Source organism: Rhinopithecus bieti, unplaced genomic scaffold (assembly GCF_001698545.2).
Source record: "Rhinopithecus bieti isolate Rb0 unplaced genomic scaffold, ASM169854v2 scaffold_20477, whole genome shotgun sequence".
Taxonomy (NCBI): domain Eukaryota; kingdom Metazoa; phylum Chordata; class Mammalia; order Primates; family Cercopithecidae; genus Rhinopithecus; species Rhinopithecus bieti.
In genome coordinates, this window is record NW_016810038.1 from 2,290,248 (window position 1) to 2,316,325 (window position 26,078).

Sequence of the window (26,078 nt, forward strand, 5' to 3'; positions counted from 1 at the left end):
CCCCTACTGGCTATAGGTGCCGTTCATTGTCCTCCCCCACTAGCATGCAAGCTCCAAGAGGCTTTGCACACTGATGTTCTAGTGGCTGGAACAGTTTGCACACACTCTAGGGACCCCACAGACTTTGGTTCCGTTAAGAGGCCTGATTTCTTTTCCTTTTTTTGAGACTCTGTTGCCCAGGCTGGAGTGCAGTGCCATGATCTTGGCTCACGGCAACCTCTGCCTCCTGGGTTTGAGCGATTCTCCTGCTTCTTGAGCAGCTGGGACTACAGGTGCGTGCCACCACACCCAGCTAGTTTTTGTATTTTTAGTAGAGATGGAGTTTTGCCATGTTGGCCAGGCTGGCCTCGAACTCTTGGCCTCAAGTGATCTGCCTGCCTTGGTCTCCCAAAGTGCTGGGATTACAGGCATGAGCCACCGTGTCTGGCCAAGAGGCTTGATTCTTTTTTTTCTTTTCTTTTTTTTGAGACAGAGTTTTGCTCTTGTTACCCAGGCTGGAGTGCAATGGCGTGATCTCTGCTCACTGCAACCTCTGCCCCCTGGGTTCAAATGATTCTCCTGCCTCAGCCTCCCGAGTAGCTGGGATTAAAGGCATGGGCCACCACTCGTAGCTAATTTTGTATTTTTACTAGAGACAGGGTTTCACCATGTTGATCAGGCTGGTCTTGAACTCCCGACCTCAGATGATCCGCCCGCCTCAGCCTCCCAAAGTGCTGAGATTACAGGGGTGAGCCACCATGCCCAGCCCAGAGGCCTGATTTCTATCAAAGTCTGCTCCCTGCAGGACCTGGGCAAAGATGTTTGTAAATCTGAGCTGGAAACCTGAAGCTTATGAACATTAAACTTCTCCTTGTTGTCTCAGCCTCCCTAACAGTCTGTTATCTGTTTGGCCCTTGAGTATATGGGACGCTTTGTTAATGCTTTTATTGATTTGTGTCATCTACCCATTCGATTAACCTGCCAAGTGGGTGAGGCAAATGTTGAAGACTCAGAACCTGGGATGGAGCCCTGTGGCATTCCTTTAGAGACCCTGGGGTGGTCACTGCTACCGTCATCAAAATGTTTTACAAATTTTTTGGACATGTCAAAAAGTAGAAAAAATAGTATAATGAACAATCACATGTACTCTAGACTCCATAACTCTTAACATCGTGCTTCACGTCTTTAGTATGAGTATGTATATATGCACACGTGCACATGTGTGTATGTGTGGAATCCCCAAGACAGCCAGCCCACAGAAACAAATTAGGATGGGCAGACTTTTTCTGCAATGGGCCAGAAGTAAATATTTTCAGTTGTGTGGACCTATGGTCTCTGTCTCAGCTACTCTGTTGGAAAACAGCCAGAGAAGTGTGTAAGTAAATGGGTGTGTGTTCCAATAAAACTTTATTTAAAAAACAAGGTGGCAGCCTGAAAACCCTGGGAAAATGATAACTGGCACATAATTCAACTTTTTCCTGGGCAGATGCCACAGCATCCTGTAGGGTAAACACACCTGACATCAATATTTTAAGCACACCCTTAGAATGACACTGTATGACAGATGCACCTGAATGTGTGTTCCAAACTAGGGAACCCGGGAGTGGTCCATCCAGAGATCTGTTCCTATCTACGATGAACATCTGAGCCTCCGTCCTGTCCTGTGGAACACGGGCCGTACAGGGGATTGAGGCCCTGAGGTTTGGGTTACTATCAAGGGTGCCCAATCTTTTGGCTTCCTTGGGCCACATTAGAAAAAGAAGAATTGTCTTGGGCCATACATAAAATACACTAACACTAATGATAGTTGATGAGCTAAAAAAAAAAAAATCTCATAACACTTTAAGAAAGTTTACAAATTTGTGTTGGGCTGCATTCAAAGCCATCCTGGGCTGCATGCGACCCACAGGCCTTGCGTTGGACAAGCTTGGGTTACACGAAGGTTGCCAGGTGGAGGTTGTTAGGGGTGGATGCTAAGTGAAAATGCTGTATACACTGCATGATGTTTGCAGGCGGTTGCAGTTGTGGTTTTCTTGCCCTGTCTGCTGCCACTGGACTGTAGGAAGGTGGATATGTTGTCCAATCTGCTGCCGCTGGACCATTTCTGAACATTAAAGCAGTTCTCCTGTCCAGCCTGCCACCAATGGATCGTTTCTGAACATTAAGGCAGTTCTCCTGTCCAGCCTGCCACCACTGGACCGTTTCTGTATGTTAAGACAGTTGTCTCCATCCTGCCACCACTGGACCGTCTCTGTATGTTAAGACAGTTGTCTCCATCCCGCCACCACTGGACTCTCTCCCCTGAATGTAAGTCCCTAATAAAACTGCATGTCTTGTTGGCTGGCTCCAGGTCTCTTCTTTGGCCTCTTGAACCTGGTACCTTCCCTACTGAGGTTAATGGGGTTCAGCACAACACAGCCCCACACGGAACCCTTCTGGACCAGGGTCCTCTGACCCAGAAACACCAGAAGATAGGAGGTGGGGACAGGAAGAAGGAAGGAGGGAGGGAGAGCAGAAGAGAGGGAAACCGGGGAGGAGGGAGTGAGAGAGAAGGGAAGGGAAAGGAGGGAAGAACAAGGAGATAAAGGATCAGGGAGAATGGGAGGCAAGGAGAACTCCCAAAAGCAATGCGTGTGCCTGATATGGTTCGGCTGTGTCCCCACCCAAATCCCTTCTTGAATTGTAGCTCCCACAGTTCCCACATGTTGTGGGAGGGACCCAGCAGGAGGTGATGGAATCATGGGGGCCGCCTACCTCATACTATTCTTGTGGTAGGGAATAAGTCTCATGAGAGCTGATGGTTTTATAAGGGGACACCCTTTCGCTTGGTCCTTATTCTCTTGTCTGCCGCCACGTAAGACATGCCTTTCACCTTCTGCCATGATTGTGAGGGCTCCCCAGAGGCTTCATGTGAATCCATTAAGCCTCTTTTTCTTTATAAATTACCCAGTCTTGGGTATGTCTTTATCAGCAGTGTGAAAATGGACTAATATAGTGCCAGTGCCCACGCCACCCAGAGCAACACAGCTGTGAACATGTGGGTGATCTTGATTTACTCACTCTCATGCACACACACAAGAAAAGCTGTCCTAAGCCCTATTTTTGTGTTTACCATGTTGATATGATGTTTATTATACAGAAAAGTATTAGAAATAGAAATAGTATGAATTTAGAATAGTATGAACACCCATTGTTTCAGCAATTAATATCTTGCTGAGTTTCGTGTGTGTGCATGCACATGCGCTTCGCTTATGTCTGCGTGTGCTGTTGCCCATCTCAAAGTAAGTTGTCTGAGTCGTGATGCTTCATCCTCCCTAAATAACATCACAGCATCGGACACTGTCAGGAGCCATCCTCTCAGTCAGCTAATTTTATTTCAACTTTAATTTCTTTTTCAATCAAGTCCATCTTCAACTGCGTGGACAGGATACACAACAACTGAAAATCTCCTGCTCCGCCATCTGTATATTTCTTAAATTGGCTCTCTGGACGTAGGCATCGTCCACCCCCTAAATATTTACCAACCCTCCGCCATGATCTCCATCTGTGATTCAAAGTGCAGTGCTGGACCGGCGTCAGCATCACCTGGGAACTTGTGAGAGATGCAAATTACTTGCCCCCCACATCCCCCCGCCGCAGCCACCCAGACCTGCTAACTTGGAAACTCTGCCAGTGGGGCTGCAGTCAATCAACAGCCCCTCCAGGTGCTTCTGATACAGGTTCCCAAGATGTAAGAACCACTGCTTGCTGCCTTCTGGTCCAGCAGGACCAGAATCCTTCAGGTGCTCCCGGGCAGGAAATTAGCAGTAGAAAGAAAATCAAAGGATTGATTGTGTTCCGCATCTTTTAAAGTTAATTGATAGTATCATAACTTTCCCTGAATAACAACGATATAATATGCTCCAGCAAGGAGCATATTTCTGCCCCACAAAACACAGATTACAAAACACAGTAAGCTCCGCAAATAGATGAGATTCAGCTGCGACATGTCGAATTATGTCAAGATGCAAGGAAGAAAGGAAGCTAAAAATAGCAGCACAGGCTCAGCACCAAGAGCTCCGGATCATCAACCTCAGGACTGGAGAGAAACTGCCTCCAGCCATTCCTCGGGTCCTAAGAGGCCCTAGACAGGAGGAACGCGCTCCCGGTCCATATGTCATGTGCCTTCATGCCAACAACTCCACGGTGCAAAGCGTGTGGCTCCCGGGGAGGCAGGAGTGAGCAGGCTGCTCTGAAGAGTGGTATTTTATACTTTAAAAATAGAATTTCTGAGCATACACGATATGAACAGTCACCCCACAAGCAAAACTACTGTATTATATAACAACGACGTGTTGAAGCCCTGTAAGCCACAGCCTGAAAGTGTATAATATAGACTCAGGGCTGAACAGCTTGGCAACCAAAGAGTTAATACCCAAAACATACAGGAAAAAAAAAATCTGTATCTATTTCGTGTAGACAGAGAATTGCAAACTGCCAAGCTACCTATGGGCTTGGCTCAGGAATGGAAGAAAATGTATGGGAAAGAAAGAGCGCATTTTCATACTGGCCTATTATTTCAGCTTGTGGTGTAAAAGTTGTGAGATGAAACAGCAGTAAGTTTGCAGAACATCTTAGTGGGAATGCTTACTTCTGCTGAGAGTTGCACCTAGGTGACAGCCGAAATGGTGGCTCCGGGACTGCGTTCCTCTGATCCTCTCCTTAGTTAAACAATATACTCTTGATTATTTCTGAATGAACCTCACCATGGATTTTTCTGATTTGTTATTCTTAGATTGTGTATGTGGTTACCATCGTTATGCATGCGCATAATTCCGTAATTCCTCCTCAAAGAACAACGCGCAAACCACACTCCACAAAAGGACTCTTAATTTCCCATATTTCCTGTCCTCTAAAAAGAAAGCAAGCATTTCAGGGAAGGGGGTTTAACATTCAGACAACCTCTGCTGAAGTCCTTGGGATCCTGAATTGCCATTTTCCACTGGGTCAAAAAATAAAATAAAACCTTGCAGCTTAAAAACACAGCAGGCACCTTTGGAAAGCAATGTTGCTTCCAAGAACTTAACCATGACCCATATTAACACTTAGAATTCACTTCTCCGTCTCCTTCTTGGGCCCCCAACTCCAGACATCCAACTGTACTTGCAAACCATTTTTCAGAACCAAAAGTCCACAAATGATACTAAATGTAAAACCACACAAAAGCCAAGTGTGCCCTCTCCCTCACCCATACCCGCACTCCTACCCAGAGTTCAGTGGTGGAGATCCCGGAAGGACAATGACTCCTGATAGTGGAGCATATGTTCCTGACAGTAAATGAAGGCATCAACCTCCGCTGTGGGAAACCTCCTCTACTTTGAATTTTTACAAAACCTGGCTTAAGAATAGGACACCATGCAGTCAAAATGCACATCAATGACAATCTATTATTTCCTGGAAATGATCTTACAATCTAGAGACAAAAAGGCATCCGAGTGAAAATTTTATTTTTAGCCCAGAAGTAATAGGTTAAAATAACATTCACATGCAAACAAAAGGCCTTCGTGGCTCTTTCTGGACTCTGTGGCAGAAACCCAGGGCTGATCCTAGTCTGACCCCTTAGACACATAAAAATGACCCATCTGTGGCTCCAAGAGGGGCAGCCCCCACCCCTCACCCCAGACTCCAAATGCAGTCATCTGATTCAAGGAAAAAAAAAAAGTCATTCTCCTAGGGCCCTGCTGCTGCTAGAATTTAAAAACGCTTTGCCTTTAAGAAGCCTGTCCCTAAACACAGTCCCTGCCCTCTGCCTCACCAGAGACATGGGGCAAAGCAACTCACCTTATGGTCACAGAGGGATCCTGGACGAAGGGCTTCTTCATCTTCCCCAGAACCCCTGCTCTCCCCGCGGGCTTCTGGAGTCTTTCTCTCAAACCTCCCTGAAAGGTCAAGATTGGCAAAGAGCCCCCACAGCCCTGGCGCTCTCACTTGCTCCTGGAGACTAGCTCCGCTCCCTGAGCAAACCTCCAACCCGGCACAGCACTGCAATTGTCAGGAAGCTCCCGTCTGCATTTTGGGGCTGAACACCATTATTATCTGTAAACATTTTTAAATATAGATGTGCAGGAGGCAGAGTTGGGGCAGGGGTGGGGGTGAGGAGGGCAACCCAGGGTCTGAGTGTCTGGCTCAGTAGATCAAGTGCTGGCCCCCAACAAGCCTCCCCTCTGTTCAGGGACAGGTGCGTGCTCCTCTCCGTGCCCGAGATGTGTCACTCAGCACTGCCAGAACACTACCTATGCTGGCATCTGGCCAGAGCCTGGCAGAAACCACCTGAACCAAAGCCCTAAATCCCATGTACAGAACCCACAATGGCAGCAACTTTTCCTGGCCTTAGGCAAGTTCCAGGAACTAGCAGGACTGGAGTTTTTCTTACGGCCCTCTCTTCTCCTTCCCCTGCTTCCACTGCTACCACGATGACGTTGGTGACATGGGGCAGAGGGGACCTTGGCCATGCAGAGTCCTGAGGCAGCTGCTGAAGTCTTAGATCAGCGAGGCTGCCTGGAGCCAAGCCCCAAGGAACCTCAGGAGACAAGGAGTCTGATATGCAACCTGAAAACAAAAAATGCTGAAGCCAGGGACCCTTGGTGCACCTTTTTTCCAGGCCCAAGCCCAGGTGGCAGACAGATGGGGAGGTCGAGGACCTAGGCTCACCTGTAGCCCCAATGCCGGCTGCTGCAGGTATGTCTGTTGCTGGCTTAGGTGCAGGAACACAGGGTTAGCTGGGGAGGGGCCCTGAGCAGGGCCGGTGACATTTGGGACCACACAATTCTCTGTGGTGGGGGCTGTCCTGTGCATGGTAGGAGGTTTTGCCACATCCCTGATAGCTACATGCTAGAGGCCAGAAGCACCCTCCAGCCCAGTTATAACAACCAGAATGTCTCCAGGCACTGCAGTGTCCTCTGGGGGGAAAATCACCCCAAAGAGAGAAGTGCTGCTGGCAAGAAAGACAGCTGTAGGTCTGAACCAGGACCACCACTCCATAACCACCTGAATTCAGGCAAGGGACTTCACCTCTCTGACCCTCAGAGACAGGGGTAATAGCCCAGAGCCAGGAACTGAACAAATGAAGCTTTGCTATGAAGAGGCAGTTGCCCCCTGACACCATAGGAGCCCAGATCCTTTCTGCAGGGGATGGGGGAGCTGGACTCAGAGCCAAATTCTGCTCCCAACACATTGTAGTGGGGACATCTCTCCCCTCTTCTGTGTACCCACCTGTACAACGGGGTACCCTTCCCCAGGGATGGTGTGACATGAGCTAAGAGAGCTACCCAAAGTACCTATCACAAGGTACAGCCTCAATACGATTAGCTGGGAAGAGGGAGAAGGACAGGGAGGAAGAGGGGTAAGTTGAGAGGAAGAGGGGGAAGAGAAGAGGGAAAAGAATAGGAAGGGGAGGAACACAGAGGGGGAGGAGGAGGAACAGACAGGAGAAGGGGAGGAACAGAAGGGGAACAGGAGAAGGGAGAACAGAAGGGGAGGAACAGGAGAAGGGGGAAGAACAGAAGAAGTGGGGGGACAGTAGAAGCGGGGACAGGAGAAGGCAGGAATAGGAGAAGTTGGGGGACAGGAGAAGGGGGAACAGGAGAAGCAAGAACAGGAGAAGGGGAACAGGAGAGGGCGGGAAGAGGAGAAGTGGGAAACAGAAGGAGGGCAAACAGAAGGAGGGAACCGGAGAAGGGGGGACCAGGAGAAGGGTGAACAGGAGAAGGGTGGAACAGCAGAAGGGGGGACAGGAGAAGGCAGGAACAGGAGAAGGTGAGAAGAGAAGAAGGGGGGAACAGGAGAAGGGAGAGAAACAGAAGAAGGGGGGACAGAAGAAGGTTGGAACAGGAGAAGGGGGGAACAGGAGAAGGGGGGACAGAAGAGTGGGGGACAGGAGAAGGGGGAACAGGAGAAGGAGGAATGAAAAGAAGGGGAACAGGAGAAGGGGTACAGGAGAAGGGGAAGGAACAGGAGAAGGGGTACAGACGGGGAAGGAACAGAAGAAGGGGGTACAGGAGAAGGGGAAGGAACAGAAGGGGGGAACAGGAGAAGGGGAAGGACAGGAGAAGGGGAAGGAACAGGAGAAAGGGGGACAGGATAAGGGGAAGGAACAGGAGAAGGGGGACAGGAGAAGGGGAAGGAACAGGAGAAGGGGGACAGGAGAAGGGGAAGAGGGCAGAGGGGGGTAAACCCAAGGGCAAGAGTCAGAGCCATGCCCCCCACCCCAGCACTGCCTGGGGAAGCACATTAATTCTGAACATTCTGGGGGCGTCAGTCCACATTTAGGGTGTCTGGGTCTCTAAACGCAGCAGCCACAGACTGTCTTGACAAATTGTTTCCACCTGTTAGAAGAGGTCTTGCCCTTGCTAATGACACCTTTTAAGTGGGAGGTGGGAGGGAGCCGGCCCAGGACATTGACAGCTGAGGCTGGCTCCTGATTCCTGCCCCGTGTTAGGGTACAGAGAATAAAAAACTGAAATCTCAGCTGAATTTCGCCAGAAGATCAACTCATGGGGCAGTCGGGTCTGGAGACCAACTTGGGATTTCCTGGCCTTCCCAAGCTTCGGGGCTGCTCTCCCAGGGGCTGCACTGAAGTCCCAGCAGCTTGATCCGGCCTCCCTGTCAGGCTCTTCTCCTATTCCACTGTGCAGGTCAGGTGAGGAAACCAAGGCTCAGAGAGGCAGACTGAGCTGCACAAAGCTACCCAGTTCAGACACAGTTGGGAGGGGTCCACCCCAGGCCTGGCTCTGACCTTCCGCAGCTCTGAGACACTGACACCCAAGGGCCCTGAGCTCACCGTCCCAGCCCAGAGATAGTCCCAAGACAGCACCAAGCAAGCCTGGGTACAAGTCAGAATCCTGGGGCCTCCACAGGATAGCAGGGTCCCCAGGGTCACCATCCCAGCTGCCTGTGTTCCCTTGTGTCTGGGAGCCCCAGGTGTCGCCAGGCCAGCTCCCAACCACCTGAGCACTGGCCACATTCATGGCCCCAGAAGCCCAGGCTGTGAGCAGGTCTAAGAGAATCCAAGGCCTGCCTCTTGCCATGCTGCTGACCTGGACGGGGCGAACCGCAGACACCCCACTTAGCACTACGCCGCTCCGCCATCAGGAGGAGATCCTGCGTCTGGTGCCCAACGCCTGTGCTTCATGAGCTCCTCACTTTGATGGGAGCTTCCAATACCAGGTCTTACTGAAAACTTAAAACAACAGGCCATAGAGTGAAGGATTCTATTCCCATTCTACAGATGAGGAGACTGAGACCCAAAGAGGCTCAGCCAGGAAGAGAGGGCTGAACCCAGTCTGGGGTCATTCCCGGCACGCCCACAGATAAACTCTGAGAAGACGCCAAATAAATTGAGGTTGTCCCAGGAAGATGCCCCAAAAGCTCCAAGTCTATTCAAATCCACAAACTACACAGCCTCACGCACTGGAGAGACGCTGAGGGAAATGAGGCACCCTCCTGCCCTCAGACTGTTTGCAGCTCACCGTAACAGACACATGCAACCTGCAGGCATCTCCTCTGGGCTCTACGTCCAGGGCCTCTCTCCATTCCTCCCCTCCTCCAACCCACCACCGCAGCCTAGGCCAAGCCCCACTCACCTCTCTTGCCTGGAAGCCCCCAGGGGTCTTCCCACCCTGGAGTCCATGCACCAAAGGGCAACCACAGGCAACTTCCTAAAACTTTGCTGGGGTGTGTGGGGTCAAGGGGGAGGATTAACCCGACTCGTGGATGAGGAGAGAGACAGTGGAGGGGAGGAGGCTGTGAGCTGGGGGTCGGGCACGCAGTGGTGTCTCAGGAGACCCCGGAACCACACTGCTGAGTCAGGATGGCGCTGCTCATGCACGTTCGTCAGGTTCCATGTGACGAGTGCAGACATTAAACCACTTAATCCTCACATCCTTAGAGGCTGCCCTATTCCTCTCTTGATGCCCAGATGAGGAAACTGAGGCTCAGCAGGGCAAATGACCCACCCATGGTCACACAGGTGGATTCTGCAGCCCAGATCTTAGACCCCATGGCTAGGGCCTCTCCGAACATCAGAGCTGCAACCCTGACCACTGAGTGTGATTCCACATGCAGGCTATGGCATTTCCTCCCCATCTAGCTGAGAGAGGTGCATGTGAGGATCACGCCACTTTAGAGATGGGAAACTAAGGCTTAGGGAGGCAGGAAGGTCAAGAGCAAGGGCAGCATTGAGACAGGGACTCAGGGCACTGTGACTCCAGCGCAGGGATCCTCAGCCTCAGCAATACTGACATTTGAAGCTAAATGACGCTTTGTGGCGGGGGCCGTCCTGGGCCCTGTGGGGTGTTTAGCAGCGTCCCTGGCCTCTCCCCACGAGATGCCAGTGGCTCCATGCCTCCCCGCTGCGGCAATCGAAAATGTCTCCAGACAGTGCCCAAACTGCCCACCTTTGAGAACTGCTTCTGAAAGCTATGGTTACAGCCAGGGGACTCCAGACCTCCTCGGGCCAGAATCTCTAGCTGAAGCCTGTTGGGCCACATTTCAGAATAAAGGAGGATCCCTTTCAGCACGTTCCTCGTACCTACAGTTACTCCCAAGGACCAGACACAGATGTCCTAGAGAGGCCAGGCTGGATACACAGGTAAGTAGGTAACGTGAACCAGGTGTGAATTCTCATTGTAGGTGGTCAAAGGTTTGGCCTAACTGGAGAAGGCAGGTCCTGCCTAAAGCAGGCAGCAACCACACAGCCTGGCAAGAGCCATGGCCAGTCCATTCCTTCATTAAGCGGATGGACCTCACCTGCCAGGCACGGTGCATGCCCCAGAGACAGCCAATATCACAGCTGGACAATTCTGTCCTCATGAACCTTCTAGCCAGGCAAAAGCCAGCTGTACCCGAGCTCTGAGTTTTTCAAGCCAAGCCAGAAAGAAAATCCAGATGTTGGTGTGAAATCTCCCTACTTGTAAATGTTGGTTCAATGAAACACAAACACTGTGATCAAACCAACCACGTCTGCAGGCTGACCGGGGCCCACGGGCCACCTGTTTGTGACCTCAGGTTTCTACCTTTCCTTTCCACCCACTAAAACAGAGGAAGGCTAAGCCACCTCCCAGCACTGCCTTTGAACTCTGTGGCTTCCAAGCCAGACCCATAAGAGAAAGAACGCATCATCGCTTTGGAGAAACCAACTGTTACTCTAACCCTTCCCCGGCAAGGAGAGAGGAGGCTCACCCAGCATGGAGCCGCACCCCCAGCCTTCTTGTCAATGCACAGATGGTCACAGACCCACTTGCCCAGGCCAAGGAAGCCACTTCACCAAGGCCCAAGGAAGGCCAAATATTCTGGAAATCCCCCTTCAGTTGGCTCCTGTGATTTTCCATGACGGGAATTGATGCTAAATGAAGAAAAAAAGCTCAGAATAAACAGAAGGAGAACCACATGGCTCTCTCTGAAACCAAATGCTCTCTCCCATTGGACCAGGGAGGAGCTGAGGAGGGGGTGGGGCAGCCTCACAAGGTTGCTGAGAAAGCATGAGCACATGAGGGCAGAAAGCATGCCTCCAGCCCTTGGTCTGGGAGCAGAAAGTACGAGATTGCAGAGGAGAAGTGGAAAGAACATTTAAGGTGCTGATGAGCAACGCCCAGGAGACGGCAGTGAGAGTGGGAATAAGTGCCGGATTGGGGAGGCGTTCTGGAGACAGAAACCACAGGACCATCTGGGTCTATGGACCTGTAAGCAGCCAAGTGCAGTAGAAGATGGAGCACAGAGCAGGCTGTAAACACAAGCACCACGTGCTGTCACAGGCCCAACAAACACAAGCCTGAATGCTCCCTCCAGGAGACCTTAACAGTAGAAAAGCCTGGGGTCTTCCCGGACCTTCCAGGATGGAAACAGTAAAAATGCCTGCCCCCCAGCAGGCGCCTGAGAAGAGAAGGCGTCTCATTTACCCTCCAGAGAAGGTCAGGTGCAGAGAGAACACGGAGGCTTCAATGTAATTGAGAATGCAGGCAGGTGGACGAGTGTCCACACTCTGGCCATTCCCATGAGCTTGTTCAGGGCAGGGGACGACTGCACCCTGGGAGGCCAAGTGAGGCTTCTCAAGGACAAAAGAGAGGTTTCTGCCTCAAAAGGTGGCCCCATCTCCAGCTCTTTAGAGGTTCATCACAATCCACCCATTTCTGAACTGGACCCAGACCAGTGAAATCCACGGCTCTGCGCCCATTGCCCTCCCCAGAGAGACACCTTCCCGGTGCCCACATCTGAAACGGCACCCGTCACTCCTTCTTCCCTGTAGCCAGATCCACTTCCCACCACATTCATCATCACCGATGTCATGGTATGTATTAATAGGTATCTGCTGTTGGTCAGCCGCTAGAATCAGAAGAAAGAACAGCGTGTAAATGGCCCCCACTAGAATGGGACCTTCCGTGATGGCAGGAGTCTTATCTGCCTAGTTCACAGATTCATCAAAATGCCTTGCACAGCACCCCAGACTCACTAGGCACTCGACAGATATTCACTGGGCACACGAAGAGATGAATTAATGAACTCTACAATTGATAAGCAGACAGTTATATCAAAACAAGAATGTTGTGAAAGGCAATTTAGGTTAAAACAATTAATAGAAACAACACAAATGTCCCTCAACTGAAGAATGGGTAAACAAAGTGTGGTGTAGCCAGACAGTGGAATATCATTCTGTCATAAAAAGGAATGGAGGGCTGACACATGCTACAACACGGACGAGCTTCGAAAACATGACGCCAAATGAAGGAAGCCAGTCGCAACTGCCACATATCGTGTGGTTCCATTGCTATGAAATGTCCAGAATAGGCAAATCTAAAGAAACAGCAGATTAGAGGTGGCCAGGGGCTGGGGGAAAGGAAAATGGAAGTGATTCCTAGTGGACACAGGGTTCTCTTTAGAGGAGAAGAAACTGTTCTAAATTTCGCCACAGTGATGGTTGCAAAACACTGCTCATATACTCAGAACCATTGAACAGCACACTGCCAATGGGTGAGCTGCATATGTGAATTCTGTCTCAATACAGCTGTTACCGAAAGAATTAAAAGAAAACTTTCAAGGCAGCTTGGCCATGGATCAGATTCTCCTCATATGGAGGCCACTTCCTGAGTATAATAAATTAGGCAATGAGGAAAAGCAGCACTGATTATTTTAAGTCCCCAGGGGTCAGTAATTGGCCCCATCTTCAGTAGTCAACACAGTCTTGAGACAGGGAATGCTGAGAAAACTCCTCAGTGCTGAACCCCTCCCTACTCCACACCGGGGGTCACACTGAGGGCTCTCCCTCCAACCCTAGGGAGTAGAGACAGTTCTGGTCCCCATTTTACAGCTGCAGAAACTGAGGCTCAGAGAGGTTGAGCTGCCAGGCTGAAGTCACACAGCATGCAAATGGCAGAGGCGGCATCTGAAGACATCAGTCTTATACTAAAACTTAGGCTTTGGGCTGGGCGCAGTGGCTCACGCCTGTAATCCCAACACTTTGGGAGGCCAAGGTGGGAGGATCCTTTAAGGTCAGGAGTTCAAGACCAGCCTGGCCAACACGGTGAAACCCTGTCTGTACTAAAAATACAAAAAAAAAAAAAAAAATTAGCTGTGCGTGGTGACGGGCACCTATAATTCCTGCTACTTGGAAGGCTGAGGCAGGAGAACCACTTGGACCCAGGAGGCGGAGTTGCAGTGAGCCGAGATCACACCATTGCACTCCAGCCTGGGCAACAAGAAAGAAACTCCAGCTAATAAATAAATAAATAAATAAATAATAAAAACATTAGGCATTGAATTGTTCTGTTGAATTGTCATCTAAGGCATATGTCATTTCCTGAACCGCCTAATTGGAAGGAAGTTTGAGGACCTGGCCTAATATGGACAAAGGGTCCTATAGAGAAAAAAAGATGTATCTTTAATGGGGGAGAGCTTTGTTCCCAGGAAACAAATTGAAATGACATCTGAGCAAGGAGTCGTATCTGCACAGCCCCTGCAAACCGTGAGAAAGACCAATGACCAAATGAGGCAGCTCATTGTCGCAGGAAGAAGAGCCTGGAGCCTGTGTACAGGCGTATGTGCCCACCTCTAACCCCGTACAGGCGTGCATGCCCATCTCTAACCCCGTACAGGCGTGCGTGCCCACCTCTAACCCCGTACAGGCGTGCGTGCCCACCTCTACCCATGTACAGGCATGCATGCCCACCTCTACACCTGTACAGGCGTGCGTGCCCGCCTCTAACCCCGTACAGGGGTGCGTGCCCGCCTCTAACCCCGTACAGGCGTGCGTGCCAGCCTCTAACCCCGTACAGGCGTGCGTGCCCGCCTCTAACCCCGTACAGGTGTGCGTGCCCGCCTCTACCCCTGTACAGGTATATGTGCCTGCCTCTACCCGTGTACAGGTGTATACACCCACCTCTAGAAAACTAACAAAACCAACTGATTCTAGGAAGGAGAGCAACTTTCCTAGCATTGCCCTTGTGGCTTGCCCTGCGGAATTCACTGATTTCCAGCCAGTGATTAAGTAGGAGATCTTAATGGGGAAGCGGGAGCAGTGCCTGAATGACCATCACACACACCTGCCCCTCCTCGTGACACACATCTGCTTAGAAAGAAAGGCCATCCACAGCACAAGAGAAAGGAAGCAGGACAGGAAGCCTTTCAGGACTTTCTTGGCAATGGAGCCACCTCTGTATTTCCACCCCCTCTCTGGTCTAAAACTTAAGCCCTGGAGGCAGGCTGGCCTGGAAGGAAAATCTGGTGAGTTGTGATGAAATCAGGATTCTGCATGAATTTCTGGAGACAGAGGAACGTCAGAAAAAATCCCTTCTGTCTTGTAATCAGAAAAGCTGAATTTATGTGGCGAGGGTGCCCCTGCTTTGTCTCCTGTGATGTTTAGGGTCCTCTATTACAAGGCCTCACATGTTCAGGATTCACAGCTTAGACCAAGGGTCTTCAAGTCACATGCATGAAAAGGCAAGTGGGAGGAGTCGATGAAGGAGACAATGAGATGGGCTACTTGGGAGGCAGAGCACACTGGAGCACACACCCTGGCAGGGCCTGCTGCTTGTACTCCCATTGTGGGAGCCCCACAGTTCACCGGGCTAGCCACGCCCACTGGGCTAGAGGGTTGGTTGGTTTTTTACTTTTACTTCTGACGTTATTACCTCAACCTCCCCTGCCTCATGCTCTGCAATCACCTCATCTCGCCGTTAACCCATCCCAAGAGAGAAGAGAGAGGTTTAAATGACAACCTGGGGACTTACAATAGAATATCAAAACCCTGAGCAACTGAGGCACCTCCAGGCTGAGATCTCCAGGTGGTCTGTGTCCCATGTTATTTGTCAGGACTGTCAGCACTGCTGTGCCTCGGCGGGGCACCTGGGACATCGCTCCCCAAGCATGGGTCTCTTTGTTGGTCAATAAATGACCCTCAAAGGTAATGAAAGGGAAGTAATGCTGCAGTTTCATGTGATAATAATAAGATTTACTGTTTTAAAGATTACACCATAAGGACCAGAAGCCCATTCAGACCAGTTTGATCAGAAGGGGTGTGATGGGACTTCTCTGGATCTCAGGGGACCTAGACCGCCAGCCTGCCCTGCATGTCCCCTTCCTCTCCGGGAGCGGGAGCCACCCCTGCTTCAGTCTGCTTGTGGGAACCAGGTCTCTCTCCCTCTCTCTGTCCCTGTCTTTCTCTCTCTGTCTCTCTAAATGTCTCTATCTCTCTCTCTCCCTCTTTCTCTATCTCTCTGTCTTCGTCTCTCTCCCTCTTTCTTTGTCTGTCTCTGTCTCTCTCCATCTTTCTGTTTCTCTTCCTTTCTTACTCTCTCTCCCTGTCTCTCTGTCTCTGTCTCTATCTCTTTGTCTCTCTCTCTACCTCTGTCTCTGTCTCTCTCTTCCTCTGAAATTGAGCTCCTTCTGCTCCAACTGCCCACAGCTCAATGTGCCTACAGCTCAGCTGTCACAGAATGGTAGCCCCAGGCCTTGAATTCACCTGACATTCCAGCCCTGTGCCTTTCAAGCGACCCCTGATGCTATGTCTAACCCTATCTTCCTGTAAAATAGACCAGAGGCCTGGTTTAGGTAGGGTGGGAGAGGGCAGACTCTCAGGGCGTGTGGGGCTGTGGCTTGCACAGAGTTTAACAGGAGATGTGGGTCAGGGAAGAGATGACAGGACACAATGCCTAGGTCTGCCTGGAGCTAACCTCGTGGGGTGCCTTCACATGCCAGCACATTGATGTCCATCTCTGTTTATTTCCACCTCAGCCACAGAAAGTCCAAGTGAGGAGAAGGCTCAGGCCGCCATGCCTCCCTGCAAGGGACCTCCAGCAGGCAGATGGAAGTGGGACAGACCTTCACAGCCCCCTCCACCCCTAAGTCCCAGCCCCTGGGCCCCAGTCCTCTCTGGTCTCTTTCTCCTCACTCAAACAACCTCTGTTGAGCCCTCCAAGCTCTTCTTGATTGTCTCACTGGGCCCCAGGAACCTCCAAGCTACTATCGACAAACTCCCTTGTGTCCAGGTCCTCTCTACCACCTGTGCACTTGAACTGCAATCGGATTTTCCTCCTTTTATGGTGGATCTGGAGCCAGGATGGACTGACTGGCCTCATCTTTCTGTCCTCTGCTCGGTCGACCCCACGTTCCTCTGCTGCTGTTCAGCAGCCCCTCTTTCTCAGAAGCTCAGAACCTGTAATCCCCAGCTCTGTCCCTCACTCGTCCTCATCCGGGCTACCCCCTGTGGCCACTGGTGCCCAGCAGCTGGCTTCAGTCTCCTTAGCCATCTCCTGGGTTGCCCAATGCCCACAGAGGGGGACCCTTGCAGCCCCCTGACATCATGAAGCCTTGATGTCCTCAACACCAACCCCACTCCTGATAACCATAACCATGGCCAACATAGTTAGCCTGTGGTGGGTTCTGCACTCCCCACACATAAGAATGTAAGCCTCTGAGTCCCACCCTGCACTCAATCTTCCCGCCCTTCATCTCCTGAGCCTCCAGTCCACACAGGCTCTCCCTCCCCTCTCAGCCCCTCTGCAGGCTTCTCCAAGTGTTGTTTCCATCCAATTCAACCCAGACCCCCATGGGCAGTATTTCCAACCAGCACCCAAGGTTCAATCACTCCCTCGAACTCCAACACAACCTCATTGCCCCTACCATCTGCTTTTTCTTATTTCTGCCCCCAAGTATATAGCTTAAAATCTGCTGGGAAAAAAAATCATAATATGACAAACTCATTTTACTTGGCTTGAGCAAGGTGCTAAGGACCTTCGGGTTCTTTAATTATCCCCAGATGATTTTCTGTCCCATTTCCCAATTCTCATAGAGGTGCAGCGAAATCAAACACCTTCGAGTATTGCTGGTAGCATCACAAGTCAGCATGGCCCTTCCAAATGGCAATCCTGCATCATTTCTCAAAAAGCACAGGGCATTTAACCGCAGACATTCGTGTCTGAGAATCTATCCTGAAGAAAGAGTCCTAGGTAGAGAGAAAGCCACATACTTGAAGGATTTCCTGCTATATTAGTATATATATATATATACTAATATGGCTTCACACTGAAAATGGTGAAGCCTTGAAAATCTGCAACACAAGGGGAGCCATTCAGGAAGTTTTACTACAGGGGGTATTCTACTGCAAGACTGCTTATACCTGTAGTTTTGAAAATAAAACTTCAATTTAGACCACTTGGAATAAATTATTTGATTTGATTATAAAATAAAACCAAGTAAATCAGGTGCAAAGTAAGCATATTATACTATTAGGGAAGGAGACAAGAGCAAGTGCCTAATTCCTGTGAGAGGGTTGACGTCGCAGAAGGGGCCAGGAGAATCCTGCACCCAGTCCGCAATGGATATCGCATGGACATTCACTCTCCTCTGATGAGTCGGACAGAAGGCTTCACAGACAAGGTCAGATTTCAGGGGCTGACTTGTGAAAGGCGGCATCTGGCAGGTCGGCAGAAGACGTATGGTGCCCCCAGTGAGGGGTGGAGGTGAGACTTGAACCAAGGTCTTAACAACTTTGCCACACTGAGATACACAAAAGGATTGGCAAGCAGCCCTTTGGCTTTTGCCAAGGCTGTGGAAAATGTATTGAAGCTTGGTTATGGGATTTCTGCCAGCAGTGAGGCACTGGCTTCCCGGGATCAGGAGGGGGATGTCTGGAGTTGGGAAAGGGGGCATAGGAGAAGGTCAAGGCTGCAGTCCAATGGGGAGTGAAGCCAAGTATGATCCTGGGGACCCAGACAGGGTCAGCAAGTGGTTGAAGCCACACCAGGAAAGGGCCATGAGAAGCAGCCCCGGAGGAGGAGCCTCCAGGAGGGTGGGAGGACAAGGTCACAAGGAGGCGGTGGCAGGCAGGACTGCAACCTGAGTAGTCTGCCCAAGGTTCACTTTGGAGGCAGAGCCATTCTGCTTGATCCAAGGAACAAGGATATGGCCATGGAGGTGGGTTGCTGGGGGAATCTGGAAACAGAAAGAGAACAACTATGTCTCCAATGTCTCTCAAAATTAAAAGGTCCTTATAATCACTCCTTTTGTGGATTACTCACTGCCTCGTCTCCTTCCTGTGGGGAAGCCTACTGTTTTTCTTACCCATTTGTTAATTACTTATCCATCTACCACCACTTTCCCAGTCTACTAAATAAAGACTATCCTTAGTAAGTAAGAACCTACAGTTAAGTGTGGTTTTCTCCCCTAAGTGTTTAGGAAAAAGGGAGAACCACAAGAAAACAAGCAGTTGTCAATAATTTATGCTAAAGAGGAATGTGGACGTTTCAATATGCATCAAACTCTTGGACACTCTTGTTGATGTGTTTGGTAGAATATACAATATAATCTTTATACATAGTGCCTTCAGTAAAAGTAAAATCAACAAGCAAGCTGAACAGACTGGTTCTTTGCCAAGCATGTGCAACCATGCTATGAGTCTTTCCACAGCCTTGTTCCCAAGTGTTTTCACCTCCGTTGCACAAGGAAATAACTTCAGCTCAGAGAAGCCCAGAGCCCTCCTCAAGGCCACCACACAGCTCGAAAGTGGCAGCACTGTGATGACAGCCCAGGTCAGCCGGCCCCAGAGCCAGGGAACCGCCTGCACATGGCAGCAGCGGTCAGCCTGCTCTGCGTGAGGGCTCAGTGTGGACACGCCATAAAAAGCACACAGCCCTTACTAACCTGAGTCACTGTTGCTGGGCTACATGTCAGCTTCACAAGAATGGCTTTCACTAAGTAAGAGGGAACTGAAACATGTTCAGTCTCATTTGTTAAAGACAGACAAAAAACCTGAAAAGACCTGGGGGGCTTCACTAGGTCTGGTCACCTCCCTTACTCACACATCCATGTGTGTTTCTGGTTCAGTGGTCCTGATGTCCTTCTGCTGGCATCGGTCTGTCCTCCACGTCTCCACCCAGTTGCTACAGCCACCCAGAGCCATCCTTAGCAAGTCTGCCTCCCTCTCTGTAGCAGGTTGAATAGATCCCCCCTGCCAAGATTCATGTCTACCCAGAACCTTGCCTAGAAGTAGGATTTCTGCAGATATCATGAGTTAAAATGAGACCATGCGAGCCTATGGTGGGTCCTAAACCCAATGACTGTGTCATTCTAAGAGGAGGAGAGGACGTGCAGAGACATGCACAGTAAAGGCCAAGTGAAGGCGCCCAGAGGCTGCGGTGACACAGCTGTAGCCCAGCAGGGCTTGCAGCCCCCAGACGCGAGAGAGGCCCTGGGGGATCCTGCCCCAGAAACTTTCAAGGGCAGGTTTCAGCCCTACGGATGCCTTGACTTCAGACCTCTGGCCTGCAGAGCTGCGAACAGTGAGGGAACCCATCTCTGTGGTTTTAAGCCTCCAGTTTGTGGTTATTTGTTATAGCAGCCCTAGGAGACTCACATACTCTTCTTCACTCTCCCTGTGAAGTCCGTCACCAAGTGGAATGAATGTCACCTCATGCATCACTCTGGGTTAGTCCAGTTCCCTCACCCACTCCCTGTTTCCAGCCCAGGACTGGCCCCCAGCACCTCCTGCCTCAGTGATTGCAGAAATGGCCACCCTGCCCTGCACCGCCTGCCCCCTCCGGCCTCTTTTCCTCCAGAGCGCTCTCTTTAAAAAGCAATAGAATCATGTCACTCCCTACTGAACAGTTCCAACTTCTTCCCTTTTGTTTTAAGGATAAAATCCCAGTTTCTTCACAAAGCTACAAAGCCTCCAGGATGCAGCCTCTGAGACGTGCTCTCTCCATTAGCAACATGCATGCCTCCCCCATCTCCACCTTCCAGACTCATGGGCCTTTCATTGGTCCATACATCCTGCTCTCTCCTGCTCAGGACCTCTGTCTAAAACACCATCCTGCTCCACGTTCCTGTCCACCTCTCATTCCTCATCTAGGGAACACTCCCCCACTGCAGGTCTCAGGGTAAAGGCTGCTTCCTCATAGAATCTGCCTCTGTGTCCCCCACCCTACCCCAAGCTAGGTCAAATCTCCCTGCTAAATGCCTCCACCATATCCTAAGCATCTTCACAAACACCCATGTCTCATTTCTTGTCTAGTGTCTGTCTCTCTCAAGACTACATGCCCTTGAGGGTGAGACTAGCCTCTTGTTCACCACCACAATCCTAGTGCCATGTGCGGTGCCTGGAACATAGTAGATGCAGACAGATTTGGGGTAAGAGAATAAATGAAGGAATGAACGAATGGTCTGTAGCTGCACAGAGTGCCCTTTGAGCACAAGGTCCATGTCTCTAAATGGTCTCCCGTGCAGCATCGAATACAATATTCCACCGTGAGTTCCTTTCACAGGGGCCAGGAGAAACTGATCCAATCCAAGGCATCCCACAAGGAGATCAGGAGACGCAGCAAGCAGCCCTGCCACTAGCGGTCACCCTGTGGACAAGAGAAGCCAGTAGAAATTTCATTTTTCGCACCACCTAACTGCCAAAGCCAGTCGTGCATACAGATCAGGTTTCCATCTGATTTGACTTCCTGAGAACTCCCACCAAGAGGCAGGTCTGTCGCTGCATGGCCAACCTGGAGTTTAAGGAGCCAAGGCCACACACATGCAGAAAACCACATGTATTGGCATCTCTGGCCACAGAAAGAAGCCCAGTGGAAGTCCAAGTTGGACAATTTTGAACCTCATTTAAGAGGACCTGGCCAAATCCTTTTGCTGGTACACATTGTACCGTGGGGGCTGAAGAACAAAGTCCTAAAAAGGGGTTCCTGTCCGTTGTCCATTGAGTTTTAGGATGAACTCAGCCACTCCGTCTGGTTCTCACAATAGGGAATGGCTGTGGAACTACATTCCTAATGGCACAGCCATCAACAAGCAGCCCAGTCCAGCAGGAAAAAGTGCTTTCTCTTGCTCAAACTTCCTTAATTCAGAACAAAGTCACGCTACCTGGGTGTGCCCTTCTTCATGCCTCTAGAATCGAATCCAATTTTCCTTCTCCTATAAGGTAACAGGAATGTCTAGAAACTGGCATAACCCACTGTCCACTTTAAAATTCTGAAACAGACATTAGGAAAATGAGAATCATAGTATGAAGAGATACAGTCAAACAGACATTCAGGCTGCCACATTCTTTTCCTTGTCCATCAGAATTACGGAAAAACAAAGAACAAAAGTAAGGACAAATAGCAAGCGTTTCCCACAGATGAAGTAACGGTCTCCTGATTTCCATTCTTTATAATTTTCATAGGCAAAGGCAATGACTATTGTATAATTTCCCTATTTTTAGAAAATTGACTAAATTAGAAATGTTTCATAAAACAACTCACTTTCTGGCTCTCCAAGAGAATGATGTTCTTGCTGTAGATACTCAGTGTTTATATATGACTAACTTTTGTATGAAATCCAGATTATGGAGATGAAGTGATAGAAAACACTATTTAAGGCATTTGCCAGCTGACTGCTTTCACCCCTGACAGTAGTGCAATAACAGGGAATTGCCATAGATTGGAGGAAGATTGCTGATACTTTAATGAAATTCTGATGGCCAGATGACAGATTAGAAAGTGAAGAAGCCCAAGCCACAGAGTGAGTTTTTAATCACTGGCTACTGTTTTGTACAGGTCTTCCTGGGGGTAAAGCAAGAAACCTGCAAGAACCCCAGAGATATTGGGGCCTCACCTAAGTAAACAGCAGCTGCCCTCTGAAAGTGGGGGGCTAAGGAGGAAACTCAAGAGAAATCTATCCCGGGAACTCCGGACATTCAATGATTGAAGGCTGGGGGCAGGGAAGACAGCTGGGAAAAACCTGGGAGAAACCAGGGTGTTGCAAGTCTTTACTGAGGGCAGGATAGATGCCCTACAAAGTCTGAGGAGCAGGGCAGAGGGAGCTCTCTAGTGGGACTAGAAAACAAAGGTAGCTCTCTGTGACCCCTACATCTGCTGGCCAGGCTGTAGCATGGTCAAAGCACTCCAAGGTTCAGAAAGCTAGTACTGCAGAGATAAAGTACAAAGAAACCTCTCAGTGTTCAGAGCCTAAACTGTGGTAAGGGAAAAATCCTGATCCTTCCCTCTAAGCACTTGAAGCTGGTAATAAATGGAATCAAACTAAAGCTACAAAAAGCTCCAGACCTGGCCAGGTGCAATGGCTCATGCCTGTAATCCCAGCACTTTGGAAGGCCAAGGCAGGCAAATCATGAGGTCAAGAGATCAAGACCATCCTGGTCAATATGGTGAAACCCTGTCTCTACTAAAAATACAAAAATTAGCTGGGCATGGTGGTGAGTGCCTGTAATCCCAGCTACTTGGGAAACTGAGGCAGGAGAATTGCTTGAACCCAGGAGGCGGAGGTTGCAGTGAGCTGAGATCACACCACTGGACTCCAGCCTGGCGACAGAGCGAGACTCTGTCTCAAAAAAAAAAAAAAGTCCCAGACCCAACTGATCTACAGGTAAGATTGACTCAGTGCTCCAACTCTGATAAATGGAAAGAAAAAGAATATGCTGTTATTTGACACAGAATGCCTGACATGTAGTATAAACTATGATGCCTGAAGAAGCAAGAACATTTGATTCATGATCAAAAAGAGGAAACAGACAACATAAGAAGATTCAAAAATAGCCCAGCTATTGAAATTATCAGACACAACTTTGAAATAACCATGACAGCAGTTTTAAAATAGTATGTGAAAGGTAAACATGTATGAAGAGGTTTTTAAAATGAACCACAAAGAAACTGTAATAAATATCCAAATGGAAATGCTATAATGAAAAAGATATTATCATTTAAAACATTCATTATATGGTCTTAATGACGTAATAGGCAGAGAAACAACAAAAAACAACAACAAAAAACAACAAGCAAGCATGAAAACAGGTATAGAAGGCTGATAGCTCCATGATGGCAACAAGCTACATTGTAGGCCAGATAGTTTATCAGAGAGGATCAGAGAAAGACAACTAAGAAGAGCCCTCCTGGCCAAACCTCAAAGACTAACCTCAAAAAATGCCTTTGCAAAGGGGTTCAAATTTAATTGGAACAGGTTGTAGAGGAATGTATGTGCCCTGGACATTGTCAAAAATAATGGAGCAATAATTTGGCAGTTAGTGGAGCCTAATAGCTTGGTATGATACCAACAGATGCAGACGGATTAACAGGGAGATTAGGGGAGGAAGCAGAGAAGAGAAGTCAAAGAGACACCTGCTAAAACTACAATCATCTCAAGGTGACTGTGCACACTCCCAAGGCTGCAGCATTAGAAAAGCAACACCAAAGGCTCCACACTATGGGAAGAAGTAAACACTAAAATAGCCTATCCCTGTGACAGAACACATAAACAAGCAAACAACAATGGCAAACTCAGAGGAAAAGAAAACAAATATCCAGAGTTGCTAAAATATATTATCTACTAAAATGTCCAGCTTTGAAAAAAATCTAGTATGTCTAAAAACACAGGAAAGTGCAACCAATACATAAGAAAAAAAAGCATTCAAAAGAAGCTGCCTGTGAAAGGGCCCGGGTGTCAGACTTAGCAGACAAAGAGTTCAATGTAACTGTTATAAATATGTCCAAAATATTACAAATATGTACACTGTTAAAGAGGAAAGAGAAGGTACGTTGGCAAATAGATGTCAATAAAGACATAGAAATTATTTAAAAGAATCGAATGTAAATTACAGAATAGAAAATTACAATAATTACAGTTCAAAATTCACTAGAGAGGATCAACAGTAGCTTTGTTGAATTCGTAGAAAAAAGAATCATTGAACTTGAAGGCAGTCAGAGATTATTCAATCTCTGACTTGCAAGAGCAGAGGGATTTTTCCCTTACCACAGCTTAGGCTCTGAGCACTGAGAGGTTTCTTTGTACTTTATATCTGCAGTAATAGCTTTCTGAACCTTGGAGTGCTTTGACCATGCTACAGCCTGGCCAGCAGATATAGGGGTCACAGAGAGCTACCTTTGTTTTCTAGTCCCACCAGAGAGCTCCCTCTGCCCTGCTCCTCAGACTTTGTAGGGCATCTATCCTGCCCTCAGTAAAGACTTGCAATGCCCTGGAGAGGTTTGTCCCAGTAATCTCTGACTCTGAAGAACAGAGGGGAAGAATGAAGTAAAATTAACGTATGCTTAGTAAATTGTAGACACCATTAAGTGGACCAACATATGTATAATGGGAGTACTAGAGTAAGAGAAGAGTGAAAAAGAAGCAGAAAACATTTTCAAGGAAATAATGGCTAAAGCCTACCAAATTTAGTCGGAAAAACCTTAATCTATACATCCCAGGTACTCAACGAATTCTAAATAGTATAAATGTAAAGAGACCCATACCCAGGCACATCAAAATCAAAATGTTGAAAAACAACAAAGAAAAATCATGAAAATAGCAAGAGAAAACTGACTAGTCACTGCAAGGATGCCTCAATAAGATTAACAGCTGACTTCTATCAGAAATAATGGAGTCCAAAAGGCAGTGGGATGACATATATTCAAGGTGCTGAAAGAGAAAATAAAACAACTGTTAACCAAGAATGTTATGTCCAGCAAAAGTACCTTTCAAAAATGAAAGTGAATTCAAGACATTTATAGATTGATAAAATATAATTTATTGCTAAAATATCTGCCGTATAAGAAAAGCTAGGAAAGTTTTGAGGTGAAATCAAGTGACACCAAACAGTAATTCAAATCTATACACACACAAAACAAGGAGCTCCAGTAAAGGTAATGATGTAATTATAAAAGACAGCCTGAATGCATGTTTCTTCTGCTGTATTCTGTTCACTGATTTAAAAAACAATTGCATAAAATAACACACACACACACACACACACACAATACACTTCTATCACTGTGCCTATAATATACAGAAATGTAAAATGTTTTTGACAATAACAACACAAAGGAAGTATATGGGAGCAACGATGAATCAGAGTAAGGAAATGACACAAGACAGTAACTTGAAACCACAGGAACAAATGAAGAGAACCAGAAATGGTAAATTAAAAGGTTAAGATAACAGACTCTGTAAATGAGTACTTGCTCTTCTTTATTCTCTCAGCTTCCTTGAAAGACATAAATTCATATAAAGTAATAATTAATTGTAACAATATATTGTAAAGTTTGTAGCATATAGATGTAATATGTATAAAATTATAGCACAAAAAGGAGGCAGAAGAAAAAACCTGCTATTCAGGAGTAATGTGTCTATATCTAGCTGAAATTAAGTTAGTATGAATCTGAAGAATTCTGATAAGTTAAGATGTATATGGTAATCCCCACAGCAACCACTAAGAAAATAAATTTTTAAAAAATTATTAAAGAAATTAAAAGGTTACACTAAAAATACTCATTTAAGGCCAAGTAAAGCAGTAAAGGAAAAATAGAGGAACAAAAAAGGCATGAGAGATATAGAAAATGAAAGGTAAAATGGTAGATGCAAATCTAACTATATCCATTACAGCAATAAATGTGAATGAATTAGACAATCCAACAAAAAGTAGAGACTGTCAGACTGAATAAAAATCTGATACAACTATATGCTAGCTACAAGAGACACACTGTAGATTCAAAGATACAAACAGGTTGAAGTAAAAGAATGGAAAAAGATATAGCATGCAAACAGCAATCATATGAAAGCTAGAGTGGCTATTCCAATATCAGATAAAGCTA

General features: G+C 48.1%; 1 protein-coding gene across 7 annotated transcripts in view; it reads right to left on the bottom strand.

The window, feature by feature from the left end:
• The window catches only part of PHACTR3 (phosphatase and actin regulator 3), a 288,306-nt gene that overhangs the window by 170,996 nt on the left and 91,232 nt on the right, over nt 1–26,078 (bottom strand). The window contains exon 1 of one of the 7 annotated variants that reach the window (XM_017891224.1): nt 5,800–5,921. The exons of the other annotated variants lie outside the window; for them this stretch is intronic. The gene's annotated coding sequence lies outside the window, so the exon portion shown is untranslated. Of the gene's footprint in view, nt 1–5,799; nt 5,922–26,078 lie in introns of those variants that run through there. 7 annotated transcript variants of the gene reach the window in all.